The sequence below is a fragment of the Geotrypetes seraphini genome, chromosome 12 (genome assembly GCF_902459505.1).
Source record: "Geotrypetes seraphini chromosome 12, aGeoSer1.1, whole genome shotgun sequence".
In the NCBI taxonomy this organism is placed as follows: Eukaryota; Metazoa; Chordata; class Amphibia; order Gymnophiona; family Dermophiidae; genus Geotrypetes; species Geotrypetes seraphini.
The window spans coordinates 93375480-93388861 of record NC_047095.1 but is presented as its reverse complement, the minus strand read 5'-3'; the positions used below and the strand labels follow the sequence as shown (position 1 = coordinate 93388861).

Sequence of the window (13382 nt, the reverse complement as noted above, 5' to 3'; positions counted from 1 at the left end):
TTTAACTATATCATAACACAAGCTAATCTATCTTTAAAGGAAGTGAACACTATAAAATTCAAAAGGCTCTTTAAGTAAGTAATTTAAAAAGATAAAACAATATCATCCCCCCCTTTCTACATATCCAGCAATTGCACTCAAATTAAAAGTATCTTCCCACCCACCCACCCTGGACATGTATGATCAAAGAGCAAAATCAACAGTCACTCCTTACAGAATTTTGTCAATGGCTCCCAAATATCCATAAACTTTCTATAATGTCCCTGCTGTAAAGCAATCACACGTTCCATTTTAAACATGTGGCATAGATTCCCACCAGAAAGTATAATTTAACCGATCCCAACTTTTCCAGTTTCTCATAATAAGTTGTATGGCAACAACTCCTGTCATAATAAAGAGAAGTTTATTATTCTGGGAAGATATTTGGCTTTTAGCCCTCATTAACGTGCCAAATAGCATGGTATCGTATGACAATGTCACTGGATCTTCCAACATTTTATTCACTTGACCCCAAATGGATCTCCAAAACCCAAGTATCAAGGGACAATAGTACAGTAAATGATCCAAAGTCCCTACATCACGATGACAGTGCCAGCATCTATTAGACTTGGAACTATCTAATTTCTGTAAATGAACAGGGGTCCAAAAAGATCTATGTAACGAAAAAAAAACCATGTTTGTTTCATAGATGCAGAAGCCATACATCTCATCCTCGAAGCCAAATTCATGGCCATTGAGACGCAGAAATCTGCTGCTTTATCTCAATGCTCCAAATGTCAAGAAGACCAGTCTTTGGTTTCTTATTCATCCATTAATTCTAATACATGTTGTACATCAGCTACAAAGTATAGCCCATGTGTCTTTGAGTAGGATGCCCTTCTACTATGAGCACATCATTCCTATGTTGTCCCAGCCAAATTAGCGTCTTATCCTTTGACAAATTTGATTGAAAATTGTGCCTTGGTATACTACTACTATTACTATCCATTCAATCATGTCCAACCCTTGGATACTTTTGTCGGTCAGTCCTCGCCATGCTTCCCTGTGTTCCTGGTAAACAGAATATTAAAAAATACTGCCTCTAAATATTTAAGAGTGGCTCTTATTAGATGTGCTCCCGGGAGACACGATTGAAGTCTACATAATCTTGAGTGGAGTAGAACGGGTACAAGTGGATCTATTTTTCAGTCTGTCAAAAATCACACAGACTAGAACATAAGAAGTTGCCCCCACTGAGTCAGACCAGAGGTCCATCTTGCTCAGCGGTCCGCTCCCGCGGCGGCCCATCAGGCCTAGTGCCTGAACAGTGGTCCCTGATTAATTTTGTAACTTACCTCTAATCCCATCCCTATAATCTATCTTTACTCTTATCTGTACCCCTCAATCCCTTTGTCTTCCAAGTACCTATCCAAAGCTTCTTTGAACCCCTGTAGCGTGCTCCTGTTTATCACATCCTCTTGTACTACATTCCATGTATCCACCACCCTCTGTGTGAAAAAGAACTTCTGGCGTTTGTTCTAAACCTCTCCCCTTTCAATTTCTCTGAGTGCCCCCTTGTACTTATTGATCCCCTTAATTTGAAAAATCTGTCCCTGTCTATTTTTTCTATGCCCTCAGTAAAGTTACAGGGAAATACTTTTAAAACCAATAGGAGGAAATATTTTTTCACTCAGAGAGAAGTTAAGCTCTGGAACGCGTTGCCCGAGGTTGTGGTAAGAGCAGATAATGTAACTGGTTTTAAGAAAGGTTTGGACAATTTCCTGGTGGAAAAATCCATAGTCTTGTTATTGAGAAAGACATGGGGGAAGCCACTGCTTGCCCTGGTTTGGTAACATGGAATATTGCTACTCCTTGGGTTTGGGCCAGGTACTAAGGGACCTGGATTGGCCACTGTGAGGATGGGCTACTGGACCTGATGGACCATTGGTCTGACCCAATAAGACATGTTCTTAGAGATTTATCACTGAAGGAATCTTTTACTAAGATGCAGTAAGAATTTGCACTTACTGCAAGCTAAAGGCTAAAATTAACATGTGGTAAATGAGGGGGCATACCCAGCATCTTCTCTTTATTTAACACATAGGGGACAGTTACATAGAGTTCCAGAGAGCTCACGCTATTTAGCACTGCAGATACAACACATTGAATAGTATCAGGTAGTCAAACATTTTCCCTCTCTATCCCGATAGGCTCACAATCTAACTATGGTACCTGGGGTCTTGCCCAGAGTCACAAGAAGTGGCGCTGGAATTGAAAACTGCAATCTCAGGGTACCAAATCAGCAGCTCTAACCTCTAAGCCACTCCACTCCATGCAGTGTGATCCCAAATTAAATGAATAGGCACGGCATTGCATCACACATACATCCACCCTTCCAATCCCGCTTCACATCCTATTGCTTACTTACTTTCCCAACTCAAGGTTCCGACCATGCAAATTCTCCCCCCTCCCAACTGCATGTTCCTTCAGATCTGCCTAAACCCTCCCATTGAACATCATAAAGCAACACATCCCTCCTCTGCCCAAAGCCCCATCTATATATAGCTTCCAAACCTTCCTCTGCCCTCCCTGTCTCTCCCTTCTCAGGCCCCCTATCATCCCCTGCCCAAAAGTGTTACCCAAAGGTGATTTGTTGGAAGTATAGTTGGTAAGGGCAGGAGGGGCTCCTCTCTGCTCCCGCATTTTTGGATCTTGGTCAACAAAATGGCTTCTATGATCCTTAGTGATAATCTTGCATTGCTAACACTAGGAGTCAGCCTTCCATATAAGATGGCATCTTCTTTATATGGAAAGCTGATCCCTAGTAGTAGCAATATGAGACTACCACTAAGGGTAATAACAGCCATTTTGTTGGGTCAGAGCTGAATAAATGGAAGCAGAGGAGGACAGCTCTCACACTCTGACTCTTGATACCATCAATGATCATCTGTGGATAAGGGTTCAAAAGCTTATGGATGGGGAGTGTCGAGTTGTGATGTTCAGTGAGGACTGTCAGTAGCACAGCTATACTTAGCACCTCCCTTTGAGGTGGTGCTGTGTAGCCCAGCAATCAGTAGTTAAACAGCTAGCACGCTATACCAAACCATGTGGCCATGCCTCTGCTCTGCCCTTAGAGGCAAAGCCACTCTAGCAGCTTAACACTGTTTAGTAAAAGATCCCCTAAACCTTTTCCAAAGCATTCATCAATAAAGATTTCCCATTTAGTCTTCTTCTTTACAGGCCTTCAACCCTGCCCAATTTTCACTCATTCTGACATCTGTTTTACTTAACAATCTATGAGTATGTTTTTTGATTATGTGTCTTTTTAGTTTATGACTGCACTGTGTTTTACATGTTGTACTATTTGTTTTAATTAAAATCTGCCAAGAACAAGTATTTTGGATCAACAGAATATAAATAGTTTTAGATAAATAAAACTTAACAGCTTGCAATTACATTTCCATTACATGATAGAAATTATTTCTCTGCTGTGTTAATGCCGGTCCAGTGTCTGGCATCCAATATTGCTTTTTTAGTGATCATATATGCCTTACTCAGCAATACATTTCTGTTTTATAGAAATGCAAAGTCAAAATATACTTCTGAAGTTACTCTGAAAACTCTATCTAACAAAGCTGAAAGATGTCTATTTAACTATGCATAATGTAGATGTTATATTGACTTCTATTCACTTAGGGATTCCTTGAAAGATATAGTTTCACCAGAGTTGCCTACACTTTTGCATACAAATGTTATGTCACAGGCATTTTCCAACATTTCAGATGTTTCTTCTACCTTTGTCTTTCTGCTATTTTAAGTAATAAAACTTAAGTGCCTTTGTACTAGAGAATGACACGGGAACAAATTTTTCCCTGTCCCCGCAGGAACTCATTTTCCCATCCCGTTCTCACGAGTTCTTTTCCTGTCCCTGCCCCATTCCTGCAAACTCTGTCCTCATCTGCACAAGCCTCAAATACTTTAAAATCATAAGTGTTCGAGACTTGTGCGGTTAAGGCAGAGCTTACAGGAACGGGACAGGGATAGCGACAAAACTCGAGGGGATGGGGGCAGGGAAATTGAGTTCCTACGGGGACAAATTTGTCCCCCTATCATTCTCTACTTTGTACTAAAACTGTGTGAAAATTCTGCTCATACTGCAGATTAGTTGTAAAAAATTAAATGAATAATTGCAGAGCTTCTGAGTTAACTCTTGGGAGTGTGTCCAGACATTTATTATGCATTAAAGAGGGAAATCAGTAAATCGTACCCATAATTAGTCAATAGGAAGTTCCATGCTGATAGATCTAACTTTGGGTGCCGCACTTATGCCTGCTGAAATCTGGTGCAAATACTGACTTGCAACTAATGGGAGATGGGTGCAAAAATGACTCTTCTTTAACATCGTGACTACTTCCTGGGGATGCAATAAACGCCACGATGAAACTCCAGCACTGCCCTTCAAGCTCTACGTGGCCTCCATTTCACCAGGATAGCATTACATTAGTTTCTTTTATTCCGCCAATGCCTTGCGGTTCTAGACGGAATACAAAAGGAAGATTACAGGGAAGCTATTGGCTGTAACATTTGGAGTCTGGTGATGGAGTGAGGATATTGGTTGTATCAGGAGTTTGTCTCGACATATTTCTTGAACAGCCTGGTTTTTATTTCCCTTCTGAAGGTTCTGTAGTTTGGTATTGAAATCGGTAGATTGGATGTGGAGATGTGGCTGTCTACTTTCACTGCTTGTTTGGCGAGTAGTCCGCACCTCTCCCAGCCTAAACACACTCTCAGAAAGAGCAACGTTTAGTCCTGAGCACACTTTTACCCAGTCAAGAATTTTCAAAAAAGTGATTAAGCCAGGTCAGTTGGTATTTTCGGTAGTATATGGCTTGTTAATGTTGCCTGCTCTAAGTCATTTAGGCTCCGACGATCAAAAAAAAAACCCTTTCCCTGGCAGTAAGACTTGTTAAAGCAGTCTTACTGCCGCAGAAAGCTTTCCTGCCGATATTTAAAAGGGTCTGTGGGGCTGTTACCGATCCTCATAGCAGCCACCGAGAACCCTATGCAAATGCATCACAAGGAGCTCTTAGTATTTAAAATGAGCTCTCCTTGCTATGCACAAAAGGGAACGCCCCTTCCCCTTTTAAGATCACAATTTTCAGTAGTTGTGGTGCCTGTATTGTGCGAGGAACACAACACATGCACAATAGCAGCGCCCATTACAAAAAAAAAAAAAAAAAAGGTATAGGGCTGGCAAGGAGAACAGGGGCTGCTAGTAGAGAATGACACAGTGATTGTTACCCGTGGCTAGCCGCAGGTAACCCACAGGAACAGGGGAAAAAAACAACTGGTTACCGTGAGTATGTGGACAAGGCTATTCACCGCCTCACAGAGCGGTGAATTGCCTTGTCCCGCAGTAAAGTTTCTTCCGTGAGTTGCCTCCCTTCCCACCCCTCCTGGTCAGCAGCACCCCTCAAGATCACGTGCCCAGCAGCCTCCCTCCCTCCCTCCCTATCGTGGGTCCAACAGTCCCAACCTTTGCCCCCAACATGGAGCCACTGTCATTCGCCGCCACTACCAGGGATCCCATTTATAAACAGGCCTCCTTCCTGCCCTCCACCAAAGCCGACCCGGAAGGCTTCCCTTCGATGTCTATATAAAAATGTTATTTTTTAAGAATACGGTTAGCATCAATAAAAGAACAATATCATCAGATATCATCATTAATATCATCTATAACAACAGTAAAGAAAGAAATATTCTCAAATATCACTACATCTACCATCAAGATGATACCTCGACATGAAAACAAGCAGGTAAAGAAGAAAAGAAAGGATACAATCCAAATTGAAACTACAATCCATGCCCACTAGAGTGGAGATGCCATGAATACAGACTTGGGAATAGTCAAATACATAACTAATAAACCAGTGTATCGCAAACTGTGTGCTGCGGTGAGATTTCGGGTCTGCCATGAGAGGCACATCCTATAGGCAGTCAGCTGGTGCTTCTCCTCCTCTCCACACCCCCCTCCCCCATCAGCATAGTAATTTCAGGGTAAGCAAGCTCAGGGTTCCGTCTGGAGGGCCTTAGCGCATATGTAGACAACAACATGATGACATCACACATGCATGTGATGTCATAACGTCTGCGCATGCCCGGATGCCCTGAAGACACAGCACTGAGTTTAGTTGCCGGGGGCTTGAAAAATATTTGCGAGACACTGTTAATAAACCAAAGGAAATATCAAAGGAGTATGTCATCACCCTTACCTATGCAGGATATACAACTTAAGATCCTCCCCACCAAGTCTTAACCAGGTCAGATATCAAGAAATCTAAACAAATGAGCTGGGTCAAACAAGATTTACTGAGCATTTTCATACATATATACAAGAAAAATGTAAAAGAAAACTTGTATCGACAGCCAAAGCCTCTCGGCATAACACACACACAAAAAAAAACCTCTCCTTCTATTCCTGAAAGGAGTAACAAAGATCTGGAAAAAAATCCATGTCTTTTGTCCCAAAACATAATGGTCTGAAACTAGTGCCATCAACAATAAACTTGCTACTTCACAGGACTAGTGACATCAAATAAACTAATGGAGCAAAAGGTGAAGTACTTTATGTCAGAGGCTGCATGAGTTATTGATAACTATCACATCTCTTCACTTTCCCCCCTTTTAAATGGCCCCTGAAATGGCTCAGATCTATTAATATCAAGCTTTTCTAATGCAACAAGCAATTTGTATATTTTGGAAAGTACACACAAGGATGAACAGGGAAGGCAATCACTAACACTAATGTTAGCCTCAATCGTGGTGCATTTCAGACATGCCTCTGTCTATTTTACTATACCTCGGCACTCTACAAGCCTAGGCAGAATGGAAAGCTCAGCAAACAACTGATAGGTGAGGGCTTTTTACTCGCTCATTAAGTCCATTTATGAGCAGCTTCTGAAACCTCTAATCTAATCTTCTATTTCTGCGTCGCTCATACCTATACAGGCTCAAGGCGACTGTAAGGAGAGGAAGAGGAGGGAGAGAGAGCAGGTGGAATAGGTAGGAAGGAGAGGGAAGGGAGAGAAAAGAGGGGAGAGTGGAGGTGGGAGGGAAGGGGAAAGAGAGGAGAGGGTGAAGGAGATTAATGGCTCCTTTTACTAAGGTGTGCTAGCATTTTTAGCGCACGCTAACCCCGCGCTACGCGGCTAGAACAAACGCCAGCCAATGCTGGCGTTAGCGTCTAGCGCACATGGCATTGTAGCGCGCACTATTCCATGTGTTAAGCCCTAACGCAGCTTAGTAAAACGAGCCCTAAGTATCTAACTGATAGGTTTTCAGTTTTCTTCGGAAGATGATGTGGCAAAATTCAGTTCTGGTCCTTTCTGTAAGGCCATTCCACGTTTTTAGTCCTAGAAAGGTAAGCATGGAGTGGAAAACTCTTTTATAGCGATCTTTTGTGGATGGAAGATTTAGCAGCGTCCGGTTGAGGGTTCTGCGAGAAGTAGATCATGCTATTGAGAAGAGCGTAATAAATGAGTGGATGGTGCTGCCCGAATATACTTGCAAGTTCCAGGTCTACTTACAATAGGAGTGGGGTGGGGAGGAGGCAGCCTGTGATTAGAGCACCTGCTTGTCCATCAAGGAAGCTCAGTTCAAATCCTGCTACTGCTCCTTGTGATATTGGCCAAGTCTCTTAACTCTTCATGGAATCAGGTACAAACATAGGGCCCATTTATCAAGCTGAACTAGAAGGTTTTTAGCGTGAGCTGGCGTGGCAAGTGCTCTATTGCTCATAGAATTCCTATGAGCATCAGACCACTTACTTTGCCGACCCATACTAAAAAACCTCTAGCTCTAGGGCACTCTCTAAAGTTAAAGGGGATAGATTCCGTACAAACATAAGGAAGTTCTTCATCCAGAGAGTGGTAGAAATCTGGAACGCTCTTCCAGAGGCTGTTATAAGGGAAAACACCCTCCAGAGATTCAAGACAAAGTTAGACAAGTTCCTGCTGAACCAGAACATACGTAGGTAAGGCTAGACTCAGTTAGGGCACTGGTCTTTGACCTAAGGCCGCTGTGGGAGTGGACTGCAGGGCACGATGGACCACTGGTCTGACCCAGCAGCGGTAAGTGTTATGTTCTTAGCTCAGCTTAATAGAAGTGAATGTAACTTGAGATACTACTGAAAATATGTGAGCTAAATCCAAAATTAATAATGGTAATGTAGAAAAAGGTGTGAGAGAGCGGGGGGGGGGGGCAAGAAGACTGACGATAGCATTTTGTCTGGTGATGGGAGAGATATGGTAGTCAGAAAAATATTTGATTTAGTTCAATTAAAAAAATTATATCACTTGTTTGTTGGCCTTTATTTCCATATAATAAAGCAAAGAGGGCAGATCTTCACAGTAGCAAAAATCAAAGACTTCACCAAGAAAGACAACTGATAAGTGTTTATCTGACAATAAATTACCTCTCACCTAGATTACTGCAGCTTGCTTCTCACAGGCCTTCCACTTAACCATCTCTCTCCCTTCTAATCTGTTCAAATTCTGCTGCACAACTTATATTTCTGCACGAATCGCTATTCTCAAGTCACTTCATTGGCTCCCCATCCATTTACGCATACAGTTCAAATTCCTCTTATTGGCTTACAAGTGCATTCACTCTGCAGCTCTGCAATATCTCTCCCTATACTCCTCCTCAGGAACTCTGCTCATCAGGTAAGTCTCTCCTATCTGTACCCTTCTCTATTGCCAATTTCAGGCTATGTCCCTTCTTTCTTGCTGCACCTTATGCCTGAACAGACTGCCCTGGTCTGCATGTCAAACTCCATCTCTGGTAGTACTCAAATCCAGGTTAAAAGCCCAATTTTTTTAGATTCTTTTAACTCATAACTCCCACTCACATGTAAAGCTCCCATGCCTGTTTTCATCATTCCCTCTCTGAGAGACTCCCTAACCCCCTACTTGTCCTGTTTGTCTGCTTGATTAGATTGTAAGCTCCACTGAACAGAGATTGTCTCTTGAATGTTTAATGAACACCACTGTGTATGTCTAGTAGCGCTATAGAAAATATTAGTACACTGTGTTTCCCTGAAAATAAGACCTAGCATGATTTTCCGGGTACGTCTTAATATAAGCCCTACCCCCAAAATAAGCCCAAGAGAAGACATAACAAAAACAATCAAATGTCTAAGAGGCTGCCTTCAATGAAATACAGAAAGGTAAAACCATTCATAGGAAAGGAAGTTCAAGGGCAAAGAATCTGAAGTTGCAGGGAGGAAACATGAGAAATTATCTCTTTGCTAAGAGCCTGGCAGATGCCTGGAATAATCTACCAAAGCTGGAGAAAACTGGGACTGTTACAGAATTAAATGCATGGGAAGCTGGGATTCCTCAGATGATGCGACTATTCACTAGCAGCTGCAGAAGGATCTGGAGCACACAGGCGGATATGGATGGCACCACGTCCCCTATTACCACACCAGGCATATGTCCCTACGGATGGTTTCAGGATTGGGATTTATATGTTCTTCTAGCCAAAGTGAACTGGAAAATTTCAGTAAAACAAACTGGTCTTTCACCTGACATTATTTACTATGCAAGTTGTTTCCTCTAGCACACTCATGTATTTAAACTGTATTATCCTTTTCTTTGATGCATTATCAGTCTTGAAGCACTTTTCATGCTTTCCCACAACTAATTCTTACAAAAGATGATGATCAAGCCCTGAATCAGTCCAGAGTAATACATCCCAAGGCGGTTCAGGGGTGTGCTGGGAGGGAATGATCCGTAAAACAGCTGCAGTTATAAGTTCAGAAACCAAAAAGCAGTGGTGACCGCAAGCGCGGAGGCCATCGATATTTAAATTAAATCACGGTGGTCGATTGGGGGGGGGGGGGGGGGGAGCGTCGGCGTTGAACGCAATGCAGATTCATACAATCAGGCCGGCCCTAAGGTGTCTGCAGGCGCCGCTCCCAGACTCACCCGTCCCTGCACTCACCTCTCCCGACCTCCGTCGCCTCGGATTCTCAGTCTACACACCTCCCGCAATGGGCGCGAGCCGAGGGGGAGAGCGAGACAAGAAAGGAGGAGCGTCGCTTCCTGGAGCGAGCGGGTGGGAGGGGATTCGTTGGAGCTGCTTGTGTGCCCCCGCTACAGTATATAAAGAGCGTGAGGAGGCGTGTGTGTTTTTATTTGTGTTTTATATTAGAGCCTGTGAGGAGTGACCTTAGAGCAGTGCATATGCGGTCACTAGGAAGACGTTTTGCTCTGTGAAATTTCTATGTATGAGGGGTAACGTTGTAGCACTGTGTGGGCAATTCTATAAAGACTGGCATCTGGGCATAAATATGCACCCCTAAATGCAGCACATTAGTGTGTATATTACAGTAGTCTGTAAGTTATACTGTAAATGTGAGACGCACCAGTGCCAAGCCCATGCTCCTTACATTGAGGCACTAATCGAGTTGCACTCTGAAGTTAGTTAACTGCTTACTTGTATAATTGTAGGTCTTGTGGATAAGTATTAGTATTCTATGACTTATGCATATATTTAGGGCCTAAAAAGTTAGCACCAAATAGCGTGGCACTAAGCACAATTCTATAAAAGATAGGCATGTAGGGTCATGAAATGGTTAACTGTTGTTTGAAATATTGATCTGGCCTACATAGCTGAAAACAGTGTTTAATCTATTGACCTCATCTGCTTGAAATGTACCACATTGTAAGCTAAATAGATAAGAGTTTGAGCCATGATGTACCCTGCCCTCCTGAACATGTAACATTTAGAACTGCAAGGCTTAGATAAGCAGAGAAATGAGCTAGTACCCTATAAGACTATAAGTTGTATCCCTGAACCTATCATAAGTGCTGGCTTAGGACCAATAATAATTGTAGAAAAGTTATAGAAGTAACAAATGAAAATTGTAGTTTTTGTATGTATTAGTTTGCATATGTTTAGTGAAAAGGGCATAAAAGTCCATGCATTTCCTGGTTTTAACACTCTGGTAAGCAGGCTGTTCACTGCACTAGAGTCCGGCATGCTGTAAATAAACCTCTTGTACTTTCTTCAAGCCTCTGACTTTGTGTGTCCAAGTGACCTTTCAGGCACACTGTATAGAATCACGCTTAGTGCCAACTATCCGGTGTTAGGCGCATCATATTTAATGCAGGGTTTTCTTGGTTGAAATGCCTGTAGGCTGGAGTCACCAGACGTCTGGATTTACCTGGACAGGTCCTCTTTTTAGAGGACTGGCTGGGCGGCTTTTCAAAATCCGGCACCTTGGGTTTTGAAATGCGTTGAGCTCGGGGTTGCGACTGGAGATCATCTGCGCATACGCAGATGCATCGCGGTGATGTCACATGCACACATGCTTGCGAGTGACATCATCGTGTTACCTGCGCATGCTCAGAGGCCTTCTAAACACAGCTCCAAGCTCAAGAAGAGGAGGTTTGGGGCAGGGCTGGGGCAGAAAGGGGAATGACTTGGGCAGAACTGGGCGGGGTTGAGGGGCAGGGACATGTGTCCAGATTTTTCTCATGTAAAATCTGGTAACCCTACTGTTGGCGCACAATGGCCCCTAAATCAAAAACAGGTGCCTAACAAAAATGTATTTACTTATTTATTTTGTTTTATATCCTGTTCTCCCCAAAGAGCTCAGAAAGGGTTACAGGTTAACATACAGTTAACGGATTACAATTTGCCATAGTTACAGTACAAAGGTTTTTTTTAGTACTAGTTTTTACCTAATTCAACACATACCAGAGATTTAATACTAATATCAGTGTTCTCTGCAGAAATATTTTCCAGCCGGGTGGCATGAAAAAGTAGCCGGGTGGGGCGGGACGGGACGGGGAAGTTTGGTGGTGGGGAAAATTAAATGTATACTATTTTTATTAGTTAATTATTATTATTTTCCAATGCTCAATATGACTTCCTTTTTTAAGGTTTGACACTTGTGCCAGAATATTTTTACTAAATTTAAGAAATATCAAATTCTAGAAGTGAATAATTAGATATTCACCATCTTTCAAATGGTATAGAGTAGTGCTTCCCAATTCCCGATTTGAATCGGTTCACCAATTCACTTCGGGTGAAAAAAAAAATGGCTTCCTGTTTCGCCTGACCCTCCCCCCTCGCCCCCTAAAGCAGGAGCGGCAGCTGCCGCACCTGCTTTAGAGGGCTAGGGGGGAGGGTCAGTCGGGAAGTGCTGCTGTCGGCTTCCCCCCCCCCCCAGCGTCCGGCTTCCGGCTTCCACCCCCTGGCCTCCCCGCATTGTTTACCTTCCAGGAACAGCCTGCAAACAAGATCGCGGTGCTAGCGATCTTAGTACCGCTTCGGAGCTGTTTCCTCCATCGCGGTCCCGCCCCTCCTCTGATGTCAGGCCTTCAGGAGTGGGATGCAGACCTTTAAGGGGGGGGAGACAAGCCTTCAAGGGGGAAACAGGCCTTCAGGGATGGTGGCACAGGCCTTTAGGGGTGGGGTGCAGGCCTTCAAGGGGGTACAGACCTTCAGGGGAGGGGGGCCCTGGTGTACACGGAGGGAGGGAAGGGAGGGTTTCAAATAGATGTGCATATGCTGGACTTTGGGGAGGAAGAAATGGGTCAGAAAATAGAGGAGAGGGAGAGACAATGGGATTTAGAGAGAGAAGGAACAGAAAGGGAGAGAAGTTGGGCGCAAGGGATGGTGTGGAGGGGGGCATAGATATACTGGATAGGAGGGTAGCTGGGAAAAGAAAGGGAGAGATGGTGGACCCTGGGGTGGTGGGGAAGGAAGGAGAGATGCTGGATGAAAGGGTAGTTAAGAAAAGATGGATCTGTGGAGGGAGACAAAAAAAAGGAAAGATGCCAGACCTCCTGGGGAGGGAAGAGAAATGGAAGGGGAGGACAGAGATGGAAGATGGATGGTTAGCAGGGAGAAAGAAGAAAGAAGGAGACCCTGGCAAGCAAGTTATCAGAAGACAACCAGAGCCCAAGACCAACAAAATTTGAATAATGACCAGACAACAAAAGGTAGAAAAACTAATTTTATTTTGTTTTGTGATTACAATATGTCAGATTTGAAATGTGTATCCTGCCAGAGCTGGTGATAGACCGCAAACGTGAGCTAGGATTTAACAGAGAGACGAAAAGTCTTTTTTGTTTGTTTATTTTGTTTACACCACAGCGCCAGCGCCAGAAGACAAAAGGGGTGAAGAGGCTGTAAAAAAAACCCACCAGGATGTTTGAAAAAAAAAACAAACACCCAATTGGGCAGGAAAATCGAATAGAATCGAAAAACCAATTCAATAGGCTGAATTGAATTGAATTTTTTTTTCCTGAATCAGGCAGCACTAGTATAGAGCACTGTTCTTCAACCGCCGTTCTGAGGACTGGTGCCGGTCCACATGAAATTTCTGC

The 13382-nt window shown here is 43.3% G+C and overlaps 1 protein-coding gene across 4 annotated transcripts in view; it reads right to left on the bottom strand.

Annotated features, from left to right (window-relative positions):
- C12H1orf21 (chromosome 12 C1orf21 homolog) overlaps positions 1-13382 on the bottom strand; it is a 610172-nt gene that overhangs the window by 512807 nt on the left and 83983 nt on the right. Inside the window, exon 1 of one of the 4 annotated variants that reach the window (XM_033916056.1) lies at positions 9985-10065. The exons of 1 other annotated variant lie outside the window; for it this stretch is intronic. The gene's annotated coding sequence lies outside the window, so the exon portion shown is untranslated. Of the gene's footprint in view, positions 1-9968; positions 10066-13382 lie in introns of those variants that run through there. 2 more of the 4 variants (XM_033916057.1, XM_033916060.1) reach the window with 2 other exon arrangements.